We start from the raw sequence: 21,435 nt of genomic DNA on the forward strand, positions 1-21,435 counted from the left end.
AGGACCATTATAAAAAAATAAACAAACAGAAAATAACAAATATGACAATGATGGGGAGAAATTGAAACCCTTGTACATTGTCGGTAAGAATGTAAAATGGTGCATTCATTCTACATTCTTAGAAACAGTATGGTGATTCTTGATAAAAATTAAAAATATAATTACCACATCATCTAGCAATCTCACTCTGTGTATATATAGTCAAAAGAATTGAAATTAGCAACTCAATTATATATTTGCATATATGTCTGTATACATATATAATGGAGTATTATTCAGGCTTAAAAAATAAAAAAATTCTGTCACATGAATGACTCTTGAAGAAATTATGGTAGGTGGAATAAGTCAATCATAAAAAGATAAATACTGTGTGTTCCACACATATGAGGTATCTAACATAGTCCAACTCTTAGCTAACATAGTTGAACTCTTAGAAACTAAGTAGAATGGTGGTTTTTAGTGGCTGGGTCAGGGGAAAAAGGAGAGTTACTCAGTAGGCATTGAATTTAAGTTTTGCAAGATGAAAATTTTCTAGGACTCCGTTGACCAACAATGTGCATATAGTGAACACTATTGTATTGTACATTTAAGAATGGTTAAGATGGCAAATTTTATGTTATTTTTAAACTACAATTTAAAAAAAAACCACAAAAGAGAAAAAATATTATGACATATTTTGTCAACAAAATTATTAACTTAGAAGTTGCCAAAGAGCTTACAATTTCCTTTTAAGTTGTGAATGTATTAATAATGATATCTTTTGAAATATGGCTTTCCGAACTAGTCTTCGTTTATACTTAATAGAATTTTGAGGAGGCAGGTACAAAGATGCTTATGGGATAAATGCGAGTTTGTAAATCTGTATACATCAGATGAAATTTGTTTGCTTGCTTCTTACTTTTTCACTTGAAGCTGACACAACACATTTGCCTTAAGTCTGAGTATGTGTTTGGAATGCTCTTTAAAATATGGACACGCAGGAAATGTACTCTAAGAGGCAATTTAGGGCCTTCCAATGCGTAGGAGATCCTTCAATAGATCTGGATTTGTGATTTGTGAGGAATGACTTCATGGTATGTTCTAAAGTGAATAGCAGCAGCCTTTATTTATTTAAAGTTTGTCAGTGGTTTTCTTGAGCAATGCAGGCCGACTGTTTTTTTTTTTTTTTTCCCTAGAATTGTTTCACATGTGTGAGCCAGAGAGAAAAATGTAACTGTTTTATTCTATTTTTTTTTTATGGTTGGAATTTCTTCCTAAATAGATGTTATTATGCTTTCTCTCATTCATCACATGTAAAGAAAATAAATCAAATAAAAGATATCTCCAAATTCAGGAAGATTCAAGGGGCAAGTCCCCTCTGACTTGAGCCATAAGTAAAACAATGCCATCTTTGTCTCTTATCTTGTCTGTGATTTATTCTTTTCAGAAAAGGCAGAGTGCTGGAGTGAGTTAGAGGAGACAGAGAAAGGAGAAATGAAATGTGTATAACTAAACTGGATTTGAGTTGACATTGTTCTGGGCTATGACATTGTTTTGTTTAATCAAGCAATGCAATGTGTCAGAAAACAAGAGTTTTAGTACTGATTCTGCCACAAAGTAAAGTGAGTGGACATTTTTCTAGGCCGTGCTTCATAATCTCATATTGTTATGTTTGTTTCATTAAGATTGCTGCTTACTATAACTTTTTACTGTAGGTAACTTAATTCAAAGTATCTTATATAATTATTTTGCCTATGTTATGGCCTCAGAAGATGACTTTTTGTAAGTCTCCAAGGCTTAGAAACATCTACTTACTTATTTTTATCACTTATTGGTAGCCCTATGAGAACTAGGACTCAATCTACCTTGTTTACAGTTCTCTCTCCAGAACATGCTCTGTGCCTGGTATATAGCTTATAGTCAATTTTTTTTTAATTAATGAATAAATAATAGGTAAATCTAGAGAACGTTTCCCCTTTCTACTTTGGAATAGATTTGGAGATAGAAATATGCACCTAACAAATCCTATGGGAAGATGGTGCCCAAACAACAAGTGAAATTTCAATACTTTGCATCAAAATGTTTTTGAGTGAGAGTGAATATCTTTATTGTCAGTAGGTTTTTTTTTTTTAACTTCTAAAATTAAGATATAGAAAATGTCAGCTTACACAATTGCTTAACATCTGAGGGTGACAACAGAGGATTAAATGAAGAGAAAACCACTTGTAGAACGCTTTACAGAGAATGAATATTAGGAACTTATTACAGAATGAAAGTCATTAAGATCAGAGTACAAACTGAATGCATGCTGCTGGCTGACAAAGGTAAAAGATCTGGTTCGCTGATGCTAGTTTCATCTGTAACAGCTCTGGTTCTTTGTTGCCATAAGAGCCATAAGGAGAGTGGATATAGATGATGTCAGTGTTTTGGATTTGTGTTTTAATCCTCCAAATTGGCAAACTGGCAGTTCTGGAAGACCAGGTATGGAATCTTTTTTAGTTTAACTAAATCCAATTTAAATTATGTATTGCCTTTATCAACCTTTAAAACAGAAAACTGATCTCATCTTGCAGGTTCAGCATCACCTAAAAAGAAGATAGCACTCCTCAATCAATAAAGAAAATATTGGTCATTCAACTAGAAGAATGCCATGTATAAGATGCAAAAAATTAATAGAAACAAAATTTTTGCCCTGAAAAATTTCAGAATCTAGTAATAAATAAAATAAGATTGTTTGTATAGAGATATAACATCACAGTTGAAGGGTTAAGCACCAAACTAAGATAGTAGAGAGGCTGTAATTGACCTGAAATCCAAAGTCTAAGATCCAGGCCATCAGGAAAGGTCTTATGAAGGAGAAACTGGTGAATTTCATTAAACATGGATAATTTATGTGTTTAACTGGAGAAGGCTTTGTTTCAAAAGCTTGCTTATTTTCCCAGCCACACCTCTACCAGTAAATAAATCAAACCCCACCAAAATCATATTACATATATTGTCATGGGAGAGCCTTTAAAATATATATACACATATTTATGAAAGTATTTTATATTCATTATGTAGAAAATTTTTAAAAAGTTACCAAAAAATTGCATGTTGTTTGCTTTCTTTTTTTTTTTTTTTTTTTTATTATACTTTAAGTTCTAGGGTACATGTGCATGACGTTTATATCATGTATAACTCCCCAAAGCAATCCCTCCCTCCTCCCCCCTCCCCATGATAGGCCCCAGTGTGTGATGTTCCCCTTCCTGAGTCCAAGTGATCTCATTGTTCAGTTCCCACCTATGAGTGAGAACATGCGGTGTTTGGTTTTCTCTTCTTGTGATAGTTTGCTAAGAATGATGGTTTCCAGCTGCATCCATGTCCCTACAAAGGACGCAAACTCATCCTTTTTGATGGCTGCATAGTATTCCATGGTGTATATGTGCCACATTTTCTTAATCCAGTCTGTCACAGATGGACATTTGGGTTGATTCCAAGTCTTTGCTATTGTGAATAGTGCCGCAATAAACATACGTGTGCATGTGTCTTTGTAGTAGAGTAATTTATAATCCTTTGGGTATATACCCAGTAGTGGGATGGCTGGGTCGTATGGTACATCTAGTTCTAGATCCTTGAGGAATCGCCATACTGTTTTCCATAATGGTTGAACTAGTTTACAATCCCACCAACAGTGTAAAAGTGTTCCTATTTCTCCACATCCTCTCCAACACCTGTTGTTTCCTGACTTCTTAATGATTGCCATTCTAACTAGTGTGAGATGGTATCTCATTGTGGTTTTGATTTGCATTTCTCTGATGGCGAGTGATGATGAGCATTTTTTCATGTGTCTGTTGGCTGTATGGATGTCTTCTTTTGAGAAATGTCTGTTCATATCCTTTGCCCACTTTTTGATGGGGTTGTTTGTTTTTTTCTTGTATATTTGTTTGAGTTCTTTGTAGACTCTGGATATTAGCCCTTTGTCAGATGAGTAGGTTGCAAAAATTTTCTCCCATTCTGTAGGTTGTCTGTTCACTCTGATGGTAGTTTCTTTAGCTGTGCAAAAGCTCTTTAGTTTAATTAGATCCCATGTGTCAATTTTTGCTTTTGCTGCCGTTGCTTTTGGTGTTTTAGACATGAAGTCCTTGCCCATGCCTATGTCCTGAATGGTACTACCTAGATTTTCTTCTAGGGTTTTTATGGTATTAGGTCTAACATTTAAGTCTCTAATCCATCTTGAATTAATTTTCGTATAAGGGGTAAGGAAAGGATCCAGTTTCAGCTTTCTACTTATGGCTAGCCAATTTTCCCAGCACCATTTATTAAATAGGGAATCCTTTCCCCATTTCTTGTTTCTCTCAGGTTTGTCAAAGATCAGATGGCTGTAGATGTGTGGTATTATTTCTGAGGACTCTGTTCTGTTCCATTGGTCTATATCTCTGTTGTGGTACCAGTACCATGCTGTTTTGGTTACTGTAGCCTTGTAGTATAGTTTGAAGTCAGGTAGCGTGACGCCTCCAGCTTTGTCCTTTTGACTTAGGATTGTCTTGGCAATGCGGGCTCTTTTTGGGTTCCATATGAACTTTAAAGCCGTTTTTTCCAATTCTGTGAAGAAAGTCATTGGTAGCTTGATGGGGATGGCATTGAATCTATAAATCACCTTGGGCAGTATGGCCATTTTCACGATATTGATTCTTCCTATCCATGAGCATGGTATGTTCTTCCATTTGTTTGTGTCCTCTTTGATTTCACTGAGCAGTGGTTTGTAGTTCTCCTTGAAGAGGTCCTTTACATCCCTTGTAAGCTGGATTCCTAGGTATTTGATTCTCTTTGAAGCAATAGTGAATGGAAGTTCATTCATGATTTGGCTCTCTGCTTGTCTATTACTGGTGTATAAGAATGCTTGTGATTTTTGCACATTAATTTTGTATCCTGAGACTTTGCTGAAGTTGCTTATCAGCTTAAGGAGATTTTGGGCTGAGACAATGGGGTTTTCTAAATATACAATCATGTCATCTGCAAACAGGGACAATTTGACTTCTTCTTTTCCTAACTGGATACCCTTGATTTCTTTCTCTTGCCTGATTGCCCTAGCCAGAACTTCCAACACTATGTTGAATAGGAGTGGTGAGAGAGGGCATCCCTGTCTTGTGCCAGTTTTCAAAGGGAATTTTTCCAGTTTTTGCCCTGTCATAAATAGCTCTTATTATTTTGAGGTACGTTCCATCAATACCGAATTTATTGAGCGTTTTTAGCATAAAGGGCTGTTGAATTTTGTCAAAAGCCTTTTCTGCATCTATTGAGATAATCATGTGGTTCTTGTCTTTGGTTCTGTTTATATGCTGGATTATGTGTATTGATTTGCGAATGTTGAACCAGCCTTGCATCCCAGGGATGAAGCCCACTTGATCATGGTGGATAAGCTTTTTGATGTGCTGCTGAATCCGGTTTGCCAGTATTTTATTGAGGATTTTTGCATTGATGTTCATCAGGGATATTGGTCTAAAATTCTCTTTTTTGTTGTGTCTCTGCCAGGCTTTGGTATCAGGATGATGTTGGCCTCATAAAATGAGTTAGGGAGGATTCCCTCTTTTTCTATTGATTGGAATAGTTTCAGAAGGAATGGTACCAGCTCCTCCTTGTACCTCTGGTAGAATTCAGCTGTGAATCCATCTGGTCCTGGACTTTTTTTCGTGGGTAGGCTATTAATTGTTGCCTCAATTTCAGAGCCTGCTATTGGTCTATTCAGGGATTCAACTTCTTCCTGGTTTAGTCTTGGGAGAGTGTAAGTGTCCAGGAAATTATCCATTTCTTCTAGATTATCTAGTTGATTTGCGTAGAGGCATTTATAGTATTCTCTGATGGTTGTTTGTATTTCTGTGGGGTCATTGGTGATATCCCCTTTATCATTTTTTATTGCGTCTATTTGATTCCTCTCTCTTTTCTTCTTTATTAGTCTAGCTAGCGGTCTGTCAATTTTGTTGATCTTTTCAAAAAACCAACTCCTGGATTCAGTTGTTTGCTTTCTTGACTAAAATTATCGGTTTCTTTGTGGGAGGTAGGCAGAGCCGAGTACGGTGCTGCATACTTCAACTTGTCTTCTGATCTCATATTGCATGCCACAAAATGAGATCTTTTACCTTGGGGTTGTTCACTAGAAATTTTATCATAATTATGCTAAAGAAGTCCCCGTTTTTGTGACACTGATTAGAAGCTTATAGCTAACTTATTTTTACTGAGTTAAAATATTTTAAGGCATATAATTTAAGGTAGGAAAAGAACTTTACATAAAATATGCTCCAAAAAAGGGGAGGGAGAACATTAGGACAAATACCTAATGCATGCTGGACTTAAAACTTAAAATATTTTAAGGTATATAATTTAAGGTAGGAAAAGAACTTTACATAAAATATGCTCCAAAAAAGGGAAGGGAGAGCATTAAGACAAACACATAATGTATGCAGGGATTAAAACTTAGATGACGGATTGATAGGTGCAGCAAACCACCATGGCACATGCATGCCTATGTAACAAACTTGCATGTTCTGCACACGTATCCAAGAAATTAAAGTAAAATTTAAAAAATGCCAGCCGGGCATGGTGGCTCACGCCTGTAATCCCAGCGCTTTGGGAGGCCGAGGCAGGTGGATCACTTGAGGTCAGGAGTTCAAGACCAGATTAGCCAACGTGGTGAAACCCTGTCTCTATTAAAAATACAAAAATTAGCCAGATGTGGTGGTGGGTGCCTGCAATCCAAGCTACTCGGGAGGCTGAGGTGGGAGAATCACTTGCCTCATCAGGCAGAGGTTGTGGTGAGCTGAGATCATGCCACTGCACTCCAGCCTGGGTGACACAGCAAGACTCTGTCTCAAAAAAATAAATAAATAAATAAAAATAAAAATAAGCTAAGCTGCAAAATAGAAAAAACAAACGGTCCAAGATATTACTGAACTCTAATTGTAATATTTTACTTTTTGGAGAGTGGTAACATGCTTTATTTAGTAATAATTTCATGTTAATGATTTGTTTATTAAGGAACAGTTATAGAAAGTCGGCTAGGATAACGTGAGTTAATAAATATATATCAATTTCCACTATTCTAAAGCCTAGCTTTGTCATGAGAAGGAATTAGGACCTTTATGTTGAGCTCTTATAACTAAGTTATTTAGAGGTACAGTACAGTACAGCCCAAGGATAGAAAACAAACAGAATCCTCTATACAGGGGTCACGCAGGTATCAAAACTGCAGAGAGCAGAGCAATCAGCAGCTCAAGAGGTCAGGGTCAGAAGGGGACAGGGAAACCATAGGTCAAAGATACACAATGGAGGGAGAAATTGGGGCCTATGAGAAAGATTTTACCACCTGATGGTATCTTCTGGTTTCTTTTTTTTAAGTCTAGTTGTGTCAAAGGTGACCCTGAATTTACAGGCATCTTTCAGGGGGCATGTTTTAAGCTTTGTTAATATTTAAAACATGAATTTCAAGGAACTAAGTAGAATGAATCCTTAGTGTTTAGCTTATTATTATTTATGGTATGAAAAATAAGTGACAAGGAAAGACAGGCCTATGCCAGCCGATATAAGTACTTTTGTGAAAATTAGAGAAAAGTGCACCTTCCATCATGTGTGTTGAGTAGGCTGTATTAGGCTTCTCCAGAGCACCAGGAGCAACAGGATGTGTATATGTATGTGAAGAGAGAGAGAGAGAGATTTTCCTTAAGAAAATGGCTCACACAGTTATAGAGGACTTGTGGGTCTAAAGTCTACTGTAGCGGGTTTGTGGGCTGGAGACTGAGGGAAAAATTGCAGTATGCTGGTAGAGGTGAAGCCTGCGAGTAGCATTTCTTCTCTCTTGGGGAAGGTCAAACTTTGTTCCAGTAAGCCTTCAACATTGAACAAGACCCACCCACATTATTGAAGATAATTTGCTTTTCTCAGAGTTTATCAATTTAAATGTTAATCTCATAAAAACCAAACCAAACAAAAACAAAAACAATAAAACAAGAACAAGTTCAGAGAAACACACAGAATAATGTATGACAAAATATCTGGGCATTATGGCTTAGCCAAGTTGACACATAAAATTAGCCATCACATTGAGCATGTGCTGGATTTCAACTCATCTTCAACTCTTTAGTCATATACCAATGTGTAGAGCCAAACTGCGCAACTACTCACACTGAGCTTGTTTTTGGTAGCCTGTGTCAGTCCATATGCTAGTACCTGTGGAGACCACAGTTCAAATCATTTTGTAATGAGTAGACTCATCAGTGGCCAGGCTCTGCGACTGACCCTGACTGGTTGCCCCTTCCAAAGAGGAGAATCTGCACTTTGATAAGTGAGGCTTCTGTTTGCACCGGCAAACAGAACAGACTGTAGTTTTCCACCGTGTGCTTATAATTTTGGGTTTTCATTCTGGCTCTTTCACTAACTTACTATGGGATGTTGGGTAAATCACTTTACTTTTCTGGACCTGGGTTCTTCTACTTGTAAAACCACATGCTTGTAATTTGAAAAGTTCCTTTCTGACATGATGCATCAAACACGTAGGCCTTGACATAATGATTTTTGTCCTTAACTGATATGGGCAATAACTAGGGAATTATTCTTTTACTGATATTTGATATTACAAAAGCCTTATTTTCTAACTTTGCTTGTAAACCATCAAATGCTTTTTTTCATTAAAAGGAGAACTTATGTCATGTGACTATCAGCAATTGATGTGAAAAACTCGGGAGAACTATTTATCTTCAGATGAAGAAGCAATTATTATCAAATTTCAAAAACCATTGAATGAGGTCCGTCTTCTACCTATGACAGAAAGTGTTTTATATGCCTCCTTCCCAAGGCATGTAACTTAGATTAGTATCAAGTAAGTTTTAAGGTTTAGCTCTTGAAATTCAAAGGCGCTATAGAATAATACTTTGATTTTAATATACTATCAATTTGAAGTTACTAGAGTACGTAAGTTGCAATCAGGAAGAAATGGGATCTTTCTTGCATACTGAGATTCTTCTTGGTTCATTGATAATTCTTCATGGGTCTTATTACCTGTCTTTTTCTAGTTGCTTAAAATACTTAACAGAAAATAATTATTCATCTCCTGACATCCAGGTTAGATACACAAAACACGTGTATCCCTTTAGGTAACCTCACTTCACCAGAATGTTATAACATGCAACGTACAATGTGAATAATTGTGTGGAAGATATTTGGAACTTTAATTCTTTCTCAAGCATTTCAAAGAATTTTATAAGTTTCTCATGGAATTACAAAAAGATTCGACCTGAAATGACTTCATAAGATAACGCTTTTAAGAAAGTATGTCTTTTTACAAAACCATAGAAATGTTAACACTCATTATTTCACCTTTTAACACTGAACTTCAAGAGAGATGTGCTGATTTTCATAGTCTTGCCACTGTTTAGAACATTTTTGGAAGGCCATTCACAGAACTGTCTTTAGAGCTAGTTTATGAACCACACAAGGAAATTAGTTTTATTACTTTATTGTCACACCATATGTATTTCCATTGTTAACATTGATCGCAGTTGAAACAGAGTATGCATTTTTCCCACTTAATACTGTTGTTGCAAATACATATCCCAGAGAATGAATGTTTGCTGTAGATATATTGACAAATAAAATACGTAGATAAAATATGGTACAGTGTGAAATGTAAAATATAGTACATTATGTGTGAAGTAGTCTATTATATAAAATAGCTTCTCTAATTTAGGTGGACAGAAAATGTAATTTTTCTATTTAAAACCCACTGAGGAATTTGTTTGTTGACATGATTTTAACCTGTTGACTTTGGTGTCTGTTCTTGAGAAAATCTAATAATTTTCTCTAAAATATGCACCCACCAAAAAGATGCAAAACTTATTGTTTTGAATTATTGAAAAAATGTATTCATTGAAAACATAGAAAAGTGTTGCTTTGATTATAAATATTGTTGTCAAAATGTAGAAATAAAATAGCTCAATTATGTGATTGAGGAAATAGGAATATATGTTCAAAGACGTGAGATAATCCACAGAAATGAAGGTTTTATTATTCCAATTTTTATTTTTCTAGTATTTTATTCAAAATTTTCTTAGTGATTTTACGAAGAGCAAAAATTATCAGGAGAGAGAAATGCCAACTGTTTTAGTTTATACATATTTAGGCTGTGTGTTTCTCTGTCTTTGGTTCATTGAGGCAACATCACAGCATGGCCTCTGGATAAAACAAACAAAAGATAACAGAATACACCAAACTCCAGTAGGTCAATTAAAAAAACTTATTAAGAAACAATTAAAACTCAGTAGTTTTTATCTTTGTGGGTGTTTGTATACAGTAGTCAGTAAAGAGTTTAGCACGTTGGGCCTATTCTTTCCCTGGGTGTCATTTATTGGAAATGCCTGAGGAAACTTGGAGAAGAATGAGAAACAACCAAATAAACTGATGTCAATTTTACCTGTGTTATACATTAAATTCATGAGTTTTCTCATTCAAATGAGTCCTAATTCTGTACTCTTTAAAAGAAAAAAGATATTGATACCGATGCACCAAACTATAAAGCAATAGCTCTGAAAATGATATATTAAAGGCAGGACTCATTGTAGAAGTTAACAAAGGCAAAAGCCTTATTAATAATAGGCTAATCCTATGGTGAGCCTGAGTGGGTAAACTGCTGTCTAGAAGTAGACTGTTCACTCATGTGAAGTAAATTAACACTTCCTTGGCACCAGGGTACTATTAGGTGCATTGAAACAACTTATTTACTATGGGCATCCTGGTGCCCTTGCATATCCCACATCACTATAAGATCAGGCATAATAAAATCATATGGTGCCAAGAAGCCAGACCTTACCAATTTTAGCCCATAGCCCAGTGAAGTGGCAGAAATTTATGGTAGTTAAATCAGCTGGGGCACTCTTCTAGCTATAGCAGAAATTTTATTCTTAGTATCTGTAAAGCAGAGAAATTAAAGCAAGCTAATTGTCCCTGATGACAAATCACCTAAGCCTTTCTTTTATGTACTATGTGATTTTGCAGGCTCACTTCTTGCTCACTGGGGGAAAAAAGAAAAACAAACCAAATATTTCTTTTATTCCTTGAAGTAAAGAACCAGAGAGAAAGTTGACACCGAATAAAGGCAACCCTTACCCATTTTGTTTCTCATAATTGGCTATCTAAAAAGGAAAAAAAAAAATCATTCATAGCCAGATTAATAGCAAGGCAAAAAAGGAATAAGCAAGCTTCATAAAAATAGAGGATCATAGTCTTAATAAATCATGCTCCCATTGCCCACCTACAAATTAGGCAATACATGTTCTATCTAACAAAGCTGATGATATCGAAAAACAAATTAATTAGAATAGAGATACATGCATTCTTATTATTTATTTATTTTTCTTGTCACATGTTAAGACTCGTTAGAGATATATGCATTTTAATGTAACAAGCGTAATGTAGAAATAGGTTAAATTAGTTATGAAAGAAATACATGCTTTAATCGATAATTTTGACAGTTGGATAGTATTGATGTCTTTTGTGATTTTTATTCTTTTTAAAACTAGGGCTTAACACATACTCAGCTGTGAACAAAGCTCAGAGTGAACGAAGGTCCATTCGTAGTTCTCATAATTTGAGCTTTAGGATATATTATAAAGAAACACACAAACACAAAATTTTACCCAACAAATAGGCTGCCCAACAAAATAAGAATGCTCTATTGAATCTGGGAAGATTATAGTAGTAATTTTGTTTTCTAATCAGAAAACCTTTGTTCATCTAATTTCATGATTTTATACGTGAATTTTTATAAACATGGAGGTTATATTTCCAACCAAAGTAGTATCAAATTTGTCTCATTTTTAAATGATTCCTTTTTGAACACAGAAAACTTAATCATTTATTCTGTTCATCCTTGAAAGATAGTTGAAGCCAACATGCTACAAAATTATGTTGGCTGAAATACAAAATGAACACGTTGGGTTATTTAAAGCTGGGACATGTTAGAAGTAATCATCTTGATTTTCTGCTAAGCACTAGTCATGCTAATTTCTGCCATTAACAAATTTGATTAAATTCAAAGAGGGTAAACATTTTTTTTCTAACTTGAAACATTCTAATGTTTAGAAACAGAAAATTTGTCAACCAGAAACAGGTTTTCCTAATATGAAATTAAAACTATATATTTTTAAAAACCCAAAATAAAACAAAACATATTTCCTCATATTTCTTTTTACTTCCAAGCAAAGAGTTTGATGCTGATTACGTACTTTTTACTTCCTTTTTTTTAAAGTTGTTCAGATACAATGCCTAGTCTCCTTATTCCCAGGGATGATTTCATCTCTCCCATCCAAATCATTTTAGAATGTAACATCTGTGCCAAAACATCTGGTATGAAAGTTGAAAATGAATTAGTTTGCATGATTGTTAAATCTGAATAAATTCACCCAATATTTCGTTTTAATTTTGAAAATTAAATTGATGTTACTTTTGCAACTTTTCAATGTGACATTTTTCCTGTTTTTTACTCTCAAAACCAAAAATAGGCATTACTCAATTCATGTTCATTTAAAAACAATATGTTGAAGACATGTGCCTGGAATGTCCCAACACGGGCTGATATTTAGTAAAAAGTTGCTGTAAAAGCCTCACTGAGGTGTTCTTGGAGGCTGGATGTGGAAGATAGAGTTTCTGGAACTAAATTATTTGAGCCTCTCTGAGCTTTGCTATCAACCTTATAGTAGATATGGAGAAGAAATTCACCAATTAAATATTCTCAGGTGATGCCAGTACACAACTGAATTTAGCTTTTTACATCTACCAGTGATATTATAATAAACATAGACGTCCCTCGTTGACATTTATCAAAATGTAGAAGACCAGAATTTGGGATTACAGCTGGGTAAAAGTTAACAAAACTTATATTTAAAAATCTATATTGGAAAAGTAATATTGAGGTAACTTAGCAGTTAAGGTATTAAAATAGTAGCTTATTATTTTAGACTCAACACCAAAAACAGACACCATTGTCTCATAAAATAAACATGCAGTGAAAGGGTAACACACACATTAGCTGCAAACTGAGTCTGTAGCCAATACAGTATGATGAGAAGGAATACTCAGTATGGTGTGATGTGCAATTGCTGCCATTAGCCATATGGTGCAGTGTGAAAAAGGCCTCTGTGACTGAGTAACAGTTGTATCTTATATGGTTTATTAAATAATTATGCAATAGCAAGTAACACTTCTATAATTATTGGCTGTTTTTAAATATTTTTGTTAATCTAGCTGCATTTACCAGGTTGAAGGATGCATGTTCCATCAGGTCTCCATGCTTCCTATCTGCTTAGTGTGTAGAATAGAAATTGGCTGCTATATTGAAGATTTAGGGCACATTTCTCATATCACACTGTGTATCATCAAGGTATGCCACAGGGCATTTAGAAAAATAGGGGCACATTCCTTTTAGAGATGCTTTCCACCTGCCAGCTGTCAGTACAGACACTGCGTGTGGGATAGAGAATGTGCTACTTTTATATAATTTTCACAGAATGAGACAGAGACATATTAAGACATTCAAATGAAAAGTAAAACAAAACAAAACAACAACAACAACAACAACAACAAAACACACACACACACAATAAAATATCCAGAAATTTTTTTCATGATTCTGTGTGGGATCCTATTTGGATACTTAAAAAACAATCACGGACATTACCCTGACACATTTCTATTTATAGTAATTTTTTCCTCTAAGGACATTTTTACTTCATCTAGTTGTTTAACTCCAACCTATTTGGCTCTTTCAGTTAATTAACACTTTATTAATCAGTCAGACTACTGTGGCCTACACTAAGTAGTTGCTTAGATATAGTATGCTGGTTCTGCAATGTGGGATTATCAGAGGACAGGCAGCAATATCATGGTTAATGCAGTGAAATGGCTGTGATTGTAATATGCCTGCCATGGGACTGCAGGGCAGCTGCATCTGCCACTGAGAGATAGGTTGTGGCTCAATGAAATACACTAGAGCAGCAGCACACTTGTGCTTGCATAAGCTCACTCTCTTGGCTGATGGAGTTATGCTATCTTTAAAAAACGGGTTGTACGCTTTCATGCATGATTATTTTGAAGACAGAGTTTTGAAAAATTTAATTTAGAGATTGTAAATGATCATTGGGTGAAACACTGAGAAGTAAAGCTAATCCAGGTACAATATTGACATTGCAATAATAGCCATGGGTCTTATAGCCAAGTTACACCAACCTTTCTCTGCCTCTGTACTTAAAGTCTGAGTAGCATTATTATATTTTGAGTACTTTTTATAAAAATGAATTTTATTATTTTTGATATGTAATTATTCAAATATGCCCCCTTATACTAAAGCCTTTTTAATTGTATTCAACAAGAAAAAGTAAAAGAAAATGAGGAGTAGTCAGCAGGGCTGTTTGTCAGTCTCTTGTGAGACAGAGAATAACATCTCCTCGCACCCTTGGTTTTCATCATGACTGTGAGATTGCTTCATCTAGTCAAAGTGGAAGCGGACATCTTTAATAACCAATGTGTTGTTCATCATGGTGTCTTCCCACTGACGCAGTGGCCAGGGACATTACAGATGGAACGACTCCTTCAGAGAACCTCTACAGAGCATCCTAGCCCTGAAATGACATAGATGTGCCACTCAAGTAATAAATAACGGAAACAACACAGTATTTCTCAGATATTACTACTAGGATAAGGTTAACTCTAGAAATAATATTTAAAGTCTTTTTAAATAAATGATATTAAGTAAACCAGAGTATTTAGAGCCTCCTTCTCTGTTTGTGAGGCTGATATGCCATAATTAGTTACTAGTGACCCCCTACCCCCACCCCCCCAGCTCACTGGGAGCCTAGGTGTGACTGGGAGAGTTGTAATCTTCTCCTTCCTCACTTCTGATTTGGAGCAGTATGGTTGGTACATCCAAGTAAGTCATACAAATATTATCATTTTCATATGGTAGAATAAAGTTTCACAACTACTAGTGTATATGATACTTGGTGTGGTAAATATCATGCAGAAGGCATGTATAAAGAACAAAAATTTTTGAAATATTGATAAAATGAAACATTTAAGGATACATTAAGGTAATATTTTGCCCTTGCTATTTGAAAATTGGTTAAGTTTTCCAAATAATTGCATTTCTCCCTTTAATTGGCCTGTGTACACATTTGCTAATCCATCTATTCATCCAGACAGCCAGATAATCAAAAGTTTTTCAATGTCTACTACATATTACAGGAACTGTTCAAAATGGTGAACATAGAAAAGATGGACAACTTATTGTCTTATTATTCCTCAAATAATTAGCATTTCCAGGGGAAAGGAAGATAATTAATTATAATCAAATATAATAAGTGATATACCAGTAAATACTATGTTCCAGGCATTGTCCTGGGTATTTAATTTTATTTAGTCTTTATAGACACTCAGTGAGATAGTTATTATCTTCACTATATATAGATAAGGATACCAATTCTCAAAGAACTTAAATGATTTGTTAAAAGTCTTATTATTACAAAGTACTAAGAAAGGATTTGAATCCAGAAGTGCAGAGAAAAACAAATGATCTGTGTATAAAGACAATCTTTGTTTATATCATTGTAAAAGATTTCGTGCCAAGATGCTGTGTCTTTTGCTTCCCATCACGTCATAAGAACAATGTTGGTCTTCAATACATTATTAAGATTGACCACATTTGAGATCACATTCAGATCCTCCCCACCAATATTTTTTCCCCAGTGGCTACATATATATACATATCAACACGCATAAAATATTTGGAAAGAAAAATCCTATTCTGATGCAATTGTTTTTCTCTTTAATGGAATGGGGTTGAGTTGAATGAAGGAGGGTAATTTTAGGAAATTTAGCTCTATATGAAATATAGAGGAATTTTAGCTCTATATGAAATATATTGTTTTTCAAGAAAAATATATTCAGATATTAATTATGTACTTAAAGTTTATTTTAAAAAATCACTGTCACTTTTCTAGACATCTTATTTCAGTGTGAAGCTATACTTTTTCAGATACTTTGTCTCAGAATATCCTTGATGCTAAGCATGTTTAGTAAGAGCTTTCTGTTTTGGTGTATTTTGAGGATCTGTTTCAAGATTTAGAGCTCCTTTTAGCAGTTATTGTAGCACTGACTTGGTATTGGTGTATTCTCTCAGCATTTGTTTGTCTGAAAAAACCTGTACCTTTCCTTCACTTATGAAGCTTAGTTTTGCTGGATACAAAATTCTTGTCTGGTAATTGTTTTGTTCAAGGAGGCTGGAGTTAGGACCTCAATCCCTTCTAACTTGTAGGGTTTCTGCTGAGAAATCTGCTGTTAATCTGATAGGTTTTCCTTTATAAGTTACCTCCTGCTTTTGCCTCACAGTTCTTTCCTTCATCTTGACGTTAGATAACCTGATGACTATGTGCCTAGGTTATGATCTTTTTGCAATGAATTCTCTGAGTGTTTTGAGCTTCTTGTATTTGGATGTCTAGATCTCTAGCAAGGTAGGGGAAGTTTTCCTTAATCCTTCCCCCAAATATGTTTTCAAAACTTTTAGATTTCTTCCTTAGGAATGCCAGTTATTCTTAGATTTGGTGATTTAACATAATCCCAAAATTCTTGGAGGCTTTGTTCCTTCTTTTTTTTTTTTCTTTTTTTTAGATGGAGTCTCACTCTGTCGCCCAGGCTGGAGTGCCATAGTGTGATCTCCACTCACTGCAAGCTCCGCTTCCTGGGTTCACACCATTCTCTTGCATCAGTCTCCCAAGTAGCTGAGACTACAGGCTCCCGCCACCAGGCCTGGCTAATTTTTTGTATGTTATTAGAGACGGGGTTTCACCGTGTTAGCAGGGATGGTCTCGATCTCCTGACCTGGTGATCCACCCGCCTCGGACTCCCAAAGTGCTGGGATTACAGGCATGAGCCACCACGCCCGGCCGAGCTAGTGTGATTTTTTTTTTTTTGAGGGTGTTAAAGAACCTTGTTTTGTCATATCACCAGAATTTTGTTTTTTTCTGGTTTCTTCTCATTCGGATAGGCTATGTCAAAAGGAAGATCTGGGGCTCAAAGGTTGATGTTCGGATTCTTGCATCCCATGGGGTGCTCCCTTGATGTAGTACTCTCCCCCTTTTCCCAGGGACGTGGCTTCCAGAGAGCCGAACTCTAGTGATTGTTATTTCTCTTCTGGATGTAGCCACCCAGTGGAGCTACTGTTTTCCCGGGTGGCATTGGTGGGTGTCTGCACAGAGTCCTGTGATATGAACTATTTTCCGGTCTGTCAGCTATGGATAGCAGCACAGTATTTGGGCTGTCTCCTGGGTCCTGCAGGAGCGATCTGCTTCCTTCAAAGGGTCTGTGGATTCTTAATGCTTTCCTGGTATGTTCCTGCAGTAGTTCTGGCGCTTAACCTGGTCATGCCTGATCTCGGGCACAGGTCTCCTCAGCTCAAAGGCAGGACCCAGCTCCATTAAAGCTCTCAGACAGGGGTCACCTCTACCGCCTGAAATGATAGCCAGGAGGGCATCCATAAGCCACCACCACAACCACCCCTCAATACCACGGAATACTATTCAGCCATAAAAAGGAACAAAATAATGGCATTTGCAACAACCTGGTGGAGTTGGAGACCTTTATTCTATGTGAAGTAACTCAAGAATGGAAAAACCAAACATTGTTATGTTTTCGTTCATAAGTGGGAGTTAAGCTATGAGGATGCAAAGGCATAAGAATGATACAATGGACTTTGGAGATTTGGGTGAAAGGATGAGAATAGGGTGAAAGATAAAAGACTACAAATTGGGTACAGTGATTACTGCTCGGGTGATGGGTGCACCAAAATTTCACAAATCACCGTTACAGAACTTACCTATGTAATCAAACACTACTTGCCCACCAAAAACCGATGGAAATAAAAAATAATAAAAAATTAAAAATGTCCATTGAACATGTGAAATAAAAGAGCTTTCTGACTTATCAATAAACATGGTGGCCCTTTATTTCTTCATTTGTAAAATAAAGGCAAGGGTTGCACAAGGTTATGTACAAGTTTTTTTTTGTGGCTCTAACATCGTATGATTTCTTTTACCTTTTGGAACTAGTGTGGCTGCTAGTAGAAACCTGATTCTCATCTTGTTTTAGGGGCATGTATATTGGAAACTAAAATACTGTGAGGTTAAGTTCAAGACCACCTTGCCAGGGACAAAAATCACAAGCAGAACTCTGTTTTGAGTCCCTCTTTCAAAGGGTTCTTTTGTAATGCTTTGGGCAATTTGTCATTTGTTGATCAAAATACTTTGAAGAAACTTGAGTCTGTTTCTCAGTGTATGATATATTGTTTCAAATGATTTGAATTTACTGACATCTGAAATAAGATATAGCACTAAATATTTGTATTTGTTATCAGATTATATGCAGCGCTTGATGCCATATTTTTTTCTCAGTCTGGTATTTCTATTTGTGTGTGTGAATGTGGTAAATGACATAAAAATACTCACAGTTGTCTGTGATTTCGTCTTTCCAATTCTAAAGAATAGGAACATCTTAAAACAATATCGGAACACAGTTAATTATGCATTTCTCACTTTGGTGAATAAATAACAATGAAGGTAAAGGGCAAGAATAGAACCAGAGGGTTTATGAGAAATTCTGAAGGTAATAAATTAAAATTGTATACATAACATTTCTATTCTTACATCACTTAAGAGTAGTTCTAGAAATTAGCACCCAAGAACGATATTTGGTGTGGCACACAGGGAAAGTGTCTTTATTGCACAAATATATGCTTAAGTAATATGAAATATAGAAATAAGAAAAATTTAATTGATAAAAGAGGCAGAAGTTCATGACAAAGTTACATAAAGCTTCTCATGATAGCAAACATTTACATTCTAAGCCTTTCTCCTCCATTATAAACAACCTGATTTTCATCATTGAAAGCAGCTGGCAGACTGCTGAACCAGTTATTTTATTTTATCAGGCATTGCTAGCAGAGATACCACTTTCATTTTTGCCAGCATTTGTAGTGTAAATGAGAAGCAACCTATCGTAAAATAACACTAAGAAGATCAAAGGAAGCAATCCCAACTACCAAGCTAAAATCATTCTGGGAAATTTTTTTTTGATTATGGTTAATAATGTAATCAAGCCAGAAACCTGCCTAGAAGTTGGAGCTATAGCAAAATTACTGTTAATATAACACGGTTCCTAATAGGAAGTAATATGGAAAGTTATGGAACATATGAAAACAAGGGTCTAATAAAATATCTATAAAGAGTGATATAGTTTTGATTAGAGTAGTATGTATATTTTCTCAGAAAGACAAACCACTGCTGCGCATGAAGATTTAGCATTAACACAGGAAGGGGAAAGCATAAAAGGAAGAAAACCAAAGGGATCATTTTTTAAAAACATCTTTGATTTCATCATTTCAAGACCAATTACTTTTCTGTCCCTTGTGGGAAGAAAAAAACTTTCTTCTTAATAGCAAAATCATTCTAAGACTTTTCTTATTCATTTTATATTTAGCAGATTACAGCTTTAGTCATCAGTAGGAAAGAGCCTCACAAACTGACAGAACTAAAATCATGTCCTTTGATTGTAATTGACAGAAAAAGCATTTAAGGTAAAGAAAAAAATATTTTATTCATCTTTGATTATACTGTGATGTGATTTGGTGACATAATACAGCTGGGAACTGAGGCAAGAAAGGCAATAATTCCTACTTGAGGGTTTGACATGATGTAGCCCTTTAGTCATCTTCATACCAACGCCTCCAGCTACAATAGTCTCCTTGATGGGGGCTAGACAAATAGATATACAGAGTGTTAGAATTTAAAAGGCAAATAGCTCTAAAATAACATTTGTTAAGGCAATGTATTTCAGCATTAAATGCTTGACAACTACACATTTGGCTGGACCTAAAATTAAATCTATTCAATTTAAAATTTTACTGTACAAAATACCCTCATTTAAGCAACACTTTCTTAAAATAATGTAAAATAAATGGTTTATGTACAATAGCTCTTTAAAGAGATACATGCGTTTTCATTTTTTTTTATATCAGTTACTGTGAGTGTATACTTCAAACCGTTCGATTGTATTGGAGTTTTATTTGTATACATTATTTGATAGTTCTCTTCATTCCCTACTCTGACTTAATTACTTTTCAGGTAGAATGTTTCCATCTATGTTTTGAATATTTAATTAAAGAGGTTCATGAAAATATAACTATAAATAATGTCAGGCTGTTAGTAAAATAATATATACACAGCATCACATTTATTTCTCTGACAAAAATTTATTTCACTAAGTAAATTTATATTCTAGGATTTGAATAAGGACCTTGATATTCTATTCTGTATCTTCAGTGCCATAATGAAAATTACTTCTATGTTCTTTTACAAGTAGTTTATGAATACTCAGATTTTAAAAGACCTAAGTATAAACTAATGAAGAATGTGTGTTTTGTGAAAAAATAGAAATATATTAGAAAATATAAAAGCAACCTATAATATAGAATTAATTTGCTAAATTTCCTTTTCAGAGATTTAAAGAGTTTATATCTAGAGTCGCCTAAGGTCTGTAAGACTACTAGAGGAGAAAACATATAGCTTAGCAATATTTTTTAGTGATTAAGAAAGATCCTGAATGTCACCACGACCCAAATGTGTGCGTGTGTAGAGTTAAATGAATATCCACCTGAGAATGACTTGTGAAAGAGTTACATTTTCCAAAGGAAGATTGTGAGTTGTCAGTGCATGATGATATTTATATATGTAAATCAAATATTCAAATCTGCAAGTTGATTGTGTCTAGAAATGTCAGACTAATTATAAACTCTTATGATGTATTTACCTGAATGTCCCCAAAGCTGCTTAAAACTAAAATGTTCAATTTAACGAAGGTTGTTTTAGTTATCACAAATGGACTCTATTAATCATGCCTTTAAGAGTAGTGTAAATATCACCTCCATGAATACAGGTACAAGTCAAAAAGCTGTTCAACCTCCCACAAAAAAAATATGTCCAGTGTTCTTCCAGTTCAGCTCAGAGATTTGAATTACCTTGTCAGTGAGTGTAAGTTAATATACCTTATCAGAAGAATAATTTAAATTCTTATCTGAAGGGACCTACCTATACAAAAAAGTTCCAAGACAAATAATAATTATAGACATCGCTTCACATAGTATTCCTCCCACGGAGATCAACTTATATTTCATTCTGTGACAATATTTTTTTTTAGTCAGATAAATAACATTGAGCCCATTTTTTTTAAGGTGTGGTTTACATAAATATCTTTTTTTTCTCTGCTTTGGTGTAGATATTTTTACTACTGGAACTGTATGGACATAGTAGACATATATGTTCAGTATTACACTAGATAGATGGTTTTTATACTTCTGCATAAAGGGGAAACAGTAGTCTTTTAATTAAT

This window comes from Trachypithecus francoisi, unplaced genomic scaffold (genome assembly GCF_009764315.1).
Source record: "Trachypithecus francoisi isolate TF-2019V2 unplaced genomic scaffold, Tfra_2.0 Lachesis_group0, whole genome shotgun sequence".
Classification (NCBI taxonomy): domain Eukaryota; kingdom Metazoa; phylum Chordata; class Mammalia; order Primates; family Cercopithecidae; genus Trachypithecus; species Trachypithecus francoisi.